The sequence below is a fragment of the Panthera uncia genome, chromosome D1 (genome assembly GCF_023721935.1).
Source record: "Panthera uncia isolate 11264 chromosome D1, Puncia_PCG_1.0, whole genome shotgun sequence".
NCBI classification, from domain to species: Eukaryota; Metazoa; Chordata; class Mammalia; order Carnivora; family Felidae; genus Panthera; species Panthera uncia.
Window position 1 is genome coordinate 69,217,598 of NC_064808.1, and position 9,645 is coordinate 69,227,242.

At 36.0% G+C, this 9,645-nt stretch overlaps 1 pseudogene; it reads right to left on the reverse strand.

The window, feature by feature from the left end:
- Nucleotides 1-3,753: 3,753 nt before the first annotated feature.
- LOC125929466 (ragulator complex protein LAMTOR5-like) lies at nt 3,754-8,375 on the reverse strand (annotated as a pseudogene).
- Nucleotides 8,376-9,645: the final 1,270 nt, after the last annotated feature.

Consider the following 9,645-nt stretch of genomic DNA (forward strand, 5'->3'; position numbering starts at 1 on the left):
TACCAAATTGAGATGTTAGGTCTCCCTATTGTCTTCTGATCTGTGGCATTTACTCAGTTTTTCCTTGTTTTGTTTTGCTTTTAAGTTTATTTATTTATTTTGAGGGGGCAGGGAGAGAATCCCAAGCAGCCTCTGTGCCATCAACATAGAGCCAACACAGGGCTCGATCTCACTAACCTTGAGGTTATAAACTGAGCCAAATCAAGAGTCAGATGCTTAACCCACTGAGTCCCATCTTTCCTTGTTTTTAATGATCTTGACAATTTTGAGGTGTGATGGCCAGGTGTACTATAAGAGTGTCCTCACATTGGGGTTTGTCTGAGTTTTTGTTTCATGATTAGGCTGTAGTTATGGGTTTGGGGAAAGAATACCACAGAGTTTAAGTTCCTTTTCATCTCATCATATAATGTTCTATATGATATCAACAGGTTTTTATCATTGATGAGTTAACTTTCATCACTTGGTGAAGGTAATTTTTACTTACTGTAGAGTTAGTTTTTCTCTTCCCCTACTTTATTCTTTGTAAGTAAATCACAGAGGGGAGGAGGGGAGGAGGGGAGGAGGGGAGGGAGAACTGCCAAATTGTCTTCCAAAGTAACTGGTACTGTTCATTCTCAACAGCACTAAATGGGAGTTCCTGTCACTCTGCATTGTCACCAGCGTTTGGTGTTATCAGTTTTATTTTATTTTATTTTATTTTAGCCATTGTACTAAATACATAGTAATATGTAATTATGATTTTAATTCCAATGTCTCTGATTATTACTGATTCAGAATATTTACATATGCTTATGTGCCATCCAGATATCTGCTTTAGTGAAATGTTTGTATCTTTTGCCCATTTTAAAAATTGGGTTAGTTACTTTCTTATTTTTGAGCTTTAAATGTTTTTTGTGTGTATCTCCTGAATATAAATATTTTATCAGTTGTTTGCAAATATTTTCTCACAGGATGTGTCTTGGTTTATATTCTTATAATATCTTTCAGAAAGCAAAAGTTCTTATTTTGTATAAAGTCAGATTTAACAATTTCCTTTCATGAAGTGAGCTTTTGTGACTTTATTTATTTATTTATACATGTTTGTTTATTTTGAGAGAGAAAGAGCATGAGCAGGGGAAGGACAGAGGGAGACAGAGAATCTCAAAGCAGCCTCCACACTGTCAGTACAGAGTCCAATACAGGGCTCAGTCCCACAAACTGAACCCAGAGATCATGACCTAAGCCAAAATCAAGAGTCAGGCGTTTAACCGACTGAGCCATCCAGGTGCCCCAGAGCTTTCAGTGTTTTATCTAAAGTTGTTCTTTCTCCATCAAAGTGCCTTTATACTTTTGTGACAAATCAGCTGACCCTCCTGGGCAGGTCTCTGTTCCACCTTCTCTCTGGTTCTGATGATCCCTATGCCTATCTTTTTTGTCAATACTACATTGTTATTGTCCTTGTCCTGACTACTGAGCAATTCTAGTGCTTCTTGAAATCTAATCATGTATTTGGATATTTTTATTTTTAAGATTGTTTCAAGCTATTCTATTGCTTTGGTGTACTATAATACACTTGATTTTTAAAAACTATTAAAATAAATTTTTCAATAATATACTTTAGAGCCAGCTTATTTATAACTACAAAAAATTTTCTAGGATTTTGTTAAAGCTTACACTGAATTTATAGATCAAATTGAGAGAATTGTCATAGCTGTATAGGTTGTCAATTCTATGAACATAGTTTATTTTTCCATTTATTTGGATCTTATTCCTTTCATCATTGCTTTATAGATTTCACTGTACTGATCTGCATATGTTTTAAGTTTATACCTAGTTAATGTATTTTCTTAAAAGTTAACAATTTTGTTTTTCTCTGACTTATTTCTCTTAGCATAATACTCTAGCTCCATCCATGCTGTTGGAAATGATGATTTCATTCTTTTTTAGTGCTTGAGTAATATTCCGGTGTGTGTGTGTGTGTGTGTACATATATATGTATACACACCACATTTTCTTTATCTGTTCATCAGTCAATGGACTTTTGGGCTCTTTTCATAATTTGACTATTGTTGACAATGCTGCTATAAATATCAGGGTGAATGTATCCCTTCAAATCTGTAGTTTTGTATTTGTTGAATAAATACCTAGTAGTGTAATTGCTGGATCATAAGGTAGTTCTATTTTTAACTTTTTGAGGAAACTCTATACTGTTTTCTGAAGTGGCTGCACCAGTTGGCATTCCCACCAACAGTGCAAGAGGGTTCCCCTTTCCCCACATCCTCACCAACACTGTTTCTTGTGTTTTTAATTTTAGCTATTCTTGGGGCGCCTGGGTGGCTCAGTTGGTTAAGCGTCCGACTTCGGCTCAGGTCATGATCTCGCCGTTCATGAGTTCAAGCCCCGCGATGGGCTCTTTGCTGACAGCTCAGAACCTGGAGCCTGTTTCAGATTCTGTGTCTCCCTCTCTCTCTCTGACCCTCCCCTGTTCATGCTCTGTCTCTCTCTGTCTCAAAAATAAATAAACGTTTAAAAAAAATTAAAAAAAAATCTTAGCTATTCTGACAGGTGTGAGGTGACATCTCATTGTAGTTTTGATTTGCATTTCCCTGATGATGAGTGATGTTGAGCATTTTTTCATGTGTCTGTTGGCCATCTGTATGGCTTCTTTGGGAAAATGTCTATTCATCATTCAGATGTCTTCTGCCCATTTTTTAATTCTTTGTTTTTGTTTTGTTTTGTTTTTTGGTTGTTGAGTTGTATAAGTTCTTTATATATTTTGGATACTAATCCTTTATCAGATATGTCATTTCCAAATATCTTGTCCCATTCCATAGGTTGCCTTTTAGTTTTGTTGATTGTTTCCCTTGCTGTGCAGAAGCTTGTTATTTTGATGAAGTCCCAATAGTTTATTTTTTCTTTTGTTTTCCTTGCCTGAGGAGGCATATCTTGTAAGAACTTGTTGCAGCCGATGTCAAAGAGGTTACTTCCTGTGTTATCCTCTAGGATTTTAATGGTTTCATGTCTCACATTCAGGTCTTTAATTCATTTTGAATATATTTTTGTGTATGGTGTATAGCATATGATTTCACTCATATGTAGGATTTAAGAAACAAAACAAAGGAGCATGGGGGGAAAAAAAGAGAGAGACAGAGAGGCAGAGAGATGTACCATTTTAACACATTTTAAGTATTGGTAATGATCTCTAGAATTTATGTGTCAAGTTAATTCACTTTTTGAAGGAGGGCTTTTAACATTTTTCAAATACAAATTTTGAAGCTATAAATGGATTGTTAAAAAAAATTTTCAGATACAACTTTTTCACTGCTAATATGTAGGAATCAAGATGACTTTTATATATTGTAAAACTTTTATCCTGCCACCTTGCCTAACTCACTTATGAGTTCCAGGATATTTTTAGTAAAGTCTTTGGGATTTCCTACACTCATAATCATGTCACCTGTGAACACATACATTTTATTTTTTCCTTCCCAATGTTTTTCTTTTTTTCCCCCTCCAACCAGATTTATTGGACATAACAAAATTCTACATACAAAGTGACCTGGACCTGCTATTTCAAAACATGGTCCTTTCTTAAATATTTTGATAAATCCATCTATTGAGTGTTTCTATTCATTTCTCTAAAATGAATAGAAAAGTACTCAATGCAGATAATATACATGACCCGCCTACTGGAACTTTAATAGTTCTACAAGATAATTAATGTAGGTAAGATGCCGTCCCTATGACAAACTGTTGGAGAACTGACAGGAGATGTTAAGAGGCCATTTCACACACTGCCACTGTGATGCTGTCATGTTTCTGAACCGTAGTGCTCCCATTATCTGATTCCAGAGACACACCACAGGAATGTGGGGTATGAGGTTACCTTGCTGATAGCTAGGCTAGAACAGATATGACTCTAGCATGTGCATCTGATAGGGTCCCACAGAAGCCCAGATTAAGTCCTTGTGAATCTGTGCTCCAGCAACGGAAGAGTTCTTCACTATGTCCTCCAAGTGCTGTGCCAAGTATGCTCCTCCATCCTGCCCACTGTCCCCTGGTCCAGGATCCCACAAGGTGTCCAATGTTTGTCATTTTGTTTTTTCTTGTTTTGCTGCACTACCTAGGACTTCCAGTATAATGTTGAATAGAAATTGTGAGAGAAGACATCTACTATCATCCTAAAATTAGAAGAGAAGAATTTGGATTCTCATTACTAAGAATGTTGTCAACTTGAGATTTTTCATAGAAACACTTCATTAAGGAAGTTCCTTTCTGTTCCTAGGTTACTGGAACTTATTATCATGAATGGATGTTGTATTTTGTTGGATGCTTTTTCTGCTTCTATTAATATGTTTTTCCTTCTTTAGCAAATTAATAAGGTAATTTACATGGATTATATTTGAAATGTTGAAGTAACCTCATGTTTTCTTGAATAAAGAAATTTCAACATGCTATATTATCTTTTTAAATATTGTTGGATTTGTTTTGAAAATGTTTTGTTGAGGATTTTTGCCTTTATGTTCAAGGGGGATATAAGAATTTAGCTTTCTTTGGTTGTAAAGTTTTTGTTTGATTTTTGGATTCAATTATTTTCTCAGTTGTCTTTCTGTTTTCAACTTCACTCCTTTCTGCTGTAATTTTATTTGTTCCTTCTTTCTGTTTACTGTATGTATAACTTTTTCTCCCTCTAGTATCTTTTTTTTAATGTTTGTTTATTTTGAGAGAGAAAAGGGGAGAGTGAATAGGGGAGGGGGGACAGAGAGAGATCCCAGTCAGGCTCCACTGCAGAGCCTGATTCAGGGCTATGTCTCATGACCATGAGATCGTAACCTGAGCCAAAATCAGGAGTCAGATGTTTAAATGACTGAGCCACTCATGTACTGCTAAAGAACTTCTTTTAACATTTTTCATGAGGTGGGGTTCCTGGTCATATATCCTCTTAATTTCTTTTTATTCTTTCCATTGTATTTTAACCTGAGAAATTCTTTACTTCTCCTTTACTTTTAAAGAATCTTTCTAGGTCAGTGTTTATTTTCTCTCATGCTTTAAATATTTCATTCTACTCTTTTCTTGCCTACGTGGCTCCTGATGAAAAGTCAGATGGATTTCTTATCTTTGATTTTCTGTCAGCAAGGCATTTTTTCCTCTGACTTCCTTCAAGATTTTTTCTTTCTATTTGATTTTTTAAAGTTTAAATATTATAATTTTAGTATTTATTCCACTTGGTGTTCTCTGAGTTTCCTGATGTGTGGTTTTGTGTCTAACATTTCTTTGGGGAAATTCTCCATCAGTATTCAAATATTGTTTGTTTCTTTCTTTCTTCTCCTTCTGGTATTCCCATTACATGTATATTATGCCTTTTGTACTTGTCCTACAGTTATTTGATATTCTAAGGGTGTTTTTTTTCCTTTTTCTCCTTGTTTTTTAATTTTGATACTTCTATGGAGATATCCTCAAGCTCCAATTCCTCAACCATACCTAGTTTACTACGGAGCCCATCAAAGTCATTCTTAATTTGTTACTATATTTTTTTGGCTCTAGAATTTTTAGAAATACTTAGTATTTTCATCCCCCTGCTGTGTGTCTGTTCTTGTATGTTGTCTACTGTTTCCATTAAACTCTTAGCATATTAATCATAGGTTTTAGAATTTAATTTTGTAATCTGATATTTCCACCATTCTTGCCATATGGGACTCTGATTCCAATGCTTCTTCCATCTCTTCAAGCTGTTTTATGCTAGTTTGTTAGTCGTAGTTTCTTGATGAAAAGCAAACATGATACACTGGACACAAGGGATTGCAGTAAATAGGCCTTCAGTAATGTGGTAGTAAGGGGGTGGGTGAAGATGATGGATTCTGTAGTGCTATGATTAGGTCTGTCTTTTAGTGATCCTGTGTCCCTGGTCCCTGTGACCTGGAGGTCAGCAGTGCTTCTCAGTCCCCCACCTCTTGGATTTAACACAACAGTGTCTAGAGGGACTGGAGTTAGGTAGTCCCTTTCCCAGGGAAGTTGGCTCTGGTTAAATAGTTTCTCCTTTTTAAGGAGGACAATCCTTTTTAAGGACATTCCTCTTTAAGAAGAACAGAATGCTCTGACATATTTCAAAATGATTAGTTTTCCCCTCCTCCTGCCAGAGCAGCAGCAATTTTTTCCCCCAATATTCACTGTGAGGACCTGGTAAAGTTCCTACAGGTGAAACCCATAAAACTGTGGGTCCTTCCTATGAGTGAGTCCCCCTGGAGTTTTTAACTCTCAGACTTGTCCACACTGAGCCTCCAGCCATTCATCAACTACAGTACAGGTTTCCTACCCCAGCACCATGTCCCATGGACAATTCTGCTATGGTAAATTGAGACTCCCTGTATCTACCTATGCAACCCTCTCCAATTGGGGGAAGCAGCACTTTGCCCTCTGACCTCAGGGAAATTCTTTGATGAATTTAAGAGTTGTTGATATTTCAGTTTTTCAGATTTTTATTTGTTAGGACACAGTGTGATTTCTGAGCTTCTCACATGTTGCACCAGAAGCTGGAAGTCTATGCTTCTACTTTTCAAGTTTCGTTTTATTTCTTCAAGTGACTCACTCATTATTTATACCTCTATTTTCATTATTTTTAGTGTCTTAGAGTTTAAAATACAGGCATACCTCATTTTGTAGCACTACACAGATACAGAGACTCTTTACAAATTGAAGGTTTGTGGCAACACTTTGTCAAGCAAGTCTATCGGCACCATTTTTCCAGTAGCATCTTCTCCCTTCATGTCTCTATCACATTTTAGTAATTCTCAAAATGTCTCTAATTTTCTTATTACTATTATATTTGTTATGGTGATCTGTGATCAGAGAATATGACTCGCTGCAAGGTCTGATAATGGTTAGCATTTTTCAGTAATAAAGTAGTTTTTAATTAAAGTATGTAGGTTTTGGGTGGCACCTGGGTTGCTCAGTTAGTTAAATGTCCGACTTCAGCTCAGGTCATGATCTCACATTTTGTGAGTTTGAGCCCCGTGTTGGGCTCCATGCTGACAGCTCAGAGCCTGGAGCCTACTTAGGGTTCTGTGTCTCCCTCTCTCTCTGCCCCTCCCCCTCTTGTGCTCTTTCTTTCTCAAAGATAAATAAATATTTTTTAAAAATTTTAAAGAAGTATGTAGGTTTTTTTTAGACACAATACTATCACACACTTAATAGACTACAGTATAGTATAAACCTAACTTTTATATGCACTGGAGAACTAAAAAATTCATTTGACTCAACTCTATTGCAATATTTGTTTTATTGCAGTGGTTCAGATCCAAACCTGTAATATTTCCAAGGTATTCCTACAGACACCTTTAAGTGATTTTATCCCCCCTTCAGTAATACTGTACCTCTTCAGATGTGATGTCAAAAGCTTATCATTGTCCTAATTTCTCTTTCCTGTGTCTTATGTCATTGTTGTCATTTCACTTTTACATATGTCATAAACACATAGTACATTGTGGCTACTGTTTCTTTAAGCAGTTAGTTATCATTAAAGAAAATATGATAATACCTTACATTTCATCATTATTTATTGCATTTCCAGTGTCCTTCATTTATTTGTGTAGATCCAAGTTCCCCCCCCACCCCATACACACACACACATGATCTGCTTTCCTCTGAAGAATTTTGTGTGTATTTTTTTTTTGTACATTTGATCCACTGGCCCCAAATTCTCTCTGTTTTTCTTTGTTTGGAATAGAAAATATCTTCTATTTTTGAAGGATATTTTCACTGAATATAGAATTGGGTGTTGACTCTTGTTTTCTTTCCATGCTTTAAAGATATCATTCCATTGTCTTCTTTGTTGCATAGTTTCTGGAAAACTTATTGTTATAATTCTTATTTTTTATTCCTCTGTATGTAATTTTTTCCCCTCCTAATACAGTGGTTGCCTTCAAGACTTTCTCCTTGTTATTACTTTCAATCAGTTTGAATATGACTTGCCAAGGTGTGGGGTTTTTGTGTTGGTTAGTTCAGTTTTTATTTTTTTCTGGTTGATATTTTCTGAATATCATGGATCTTTTTTTGATGACTTTAACAAATTTTGGAAATTTTTCTAAAATTATTTCTTTAAATGTTTCTTCTGCCATTTTCTTTCTTTCTTGTCTTTCTGGGAATTCAATTACACATTTATTATGTCTTTTAATATTGTCATACTGCTCTTTGCTCGTTCAGTTTTTATTTTCCACTCATGGTACTTCCTCTTTGTGTTTTCCTTGTGTGTTTTGTATTCGCCTATTTTTGTGGTCACTCATACTTTCCTTGACTGTATTACATGCACTATGAGGCCTGACAATGACATTTTCTACAGATTTTGTTCCTGGCTTATCTGAGTCTGCCTTACAGTTTTTGTCTCTCCTGAAATTACCCATGATTCTTGCATGATGTCTACATATTTCATCAAAGACTTTAATATACTAATCATAGTTATTCTAAAGTCCTCATTTCATAGGTCTAACATCTGTGTTGTATCTAAGGCTGGCTATGAGGAGTGCTTTGTCAGTTCAGGTGGATTTTTTTTTTCCTTTTGATATGCCTCATCATTTTTTATTGAATACCTGATATATATGTAGGAGATACTGTGCTATGACAGTAGATACTGTAAGTCTTTTTCATGTTTTTTGGTGAGCACAGTTTCTTCTGCCAGGCCTTTAGTATGATGATTTGTGTTAATCTAGTCAATATTTGACATGGGTTTGAAGTTTGTTATGGCTATGGTTACCAAAGTAAGACTGTGTTAAGGCTATGGGTTCCAGAGACCTCCAGTGCCTCTAATAGAGGTTTTCTCATCTTCACACAGTTAGCAAATTGGCTAACTCTTTGCTGTAAGAGTTCTCTTTCTTGTGTTGTGCATTACGGGGTATTTAAAGGGATTTGTGGCCTCTACCCATTAGATGCCAGTAATATGCCTCAAGTTGTGACAACCAAAATTGTCTCTAGATAGTGCCAAATTTCCCCAGTTGAGTCAGGGGAGCCCTCAGTTGAGGAGTACTACTTGAAAGATATTCTGTTTACTTCTTGGTTTGGCTCTAGGTCCTCTTCCCAAAGACACCCTATGTCTTTCATCTCTCTAGCTGTATTGCTCCCTACAAATATCTGTCCATGATCTTAAGGGGCTTTGCACACTTATCCTTGCTCACATTTGGTTTTTAACAGCTAATTAAGGTACTTTATCTTCACAGAGATTTCTATGGGCTCCGGTGGAATCTGCCCCAGATAAACATGAACAGGTCCTGTTTTGCTCTTTCCTTGTGCTCTCTATGCAGAATCTATCTTTGCTGTTTGACTTGCTACCTCAATTCTCTAACAGTTTCAACACAGGTCATTGTTTCATTTGTCTAGCATTTTTCTTGTGGTAGGAGGGTGGCAACAAGCTTTCCAGCTCTCTACATTTCTAAGCTGAAATGGAAAGACCCCCTTATTTTTATCATGTCCCTGCATGTCCCAAAAATGTCCTTATTGGCTGGTAGGTTTTTTAATCTAGGAACGGGTCAAAGATGCCCCATCCTAGTTAATTTTCATAATTTAGTCACCTCCTGTATAATCATTTCGAAACATTTTCTCCTAAGAAACTAAGATTATTTGAATAATCCAGGATTGTTGTTTTGTGTAATGTCTCCTAAATGTATTTGTCTAACTTTT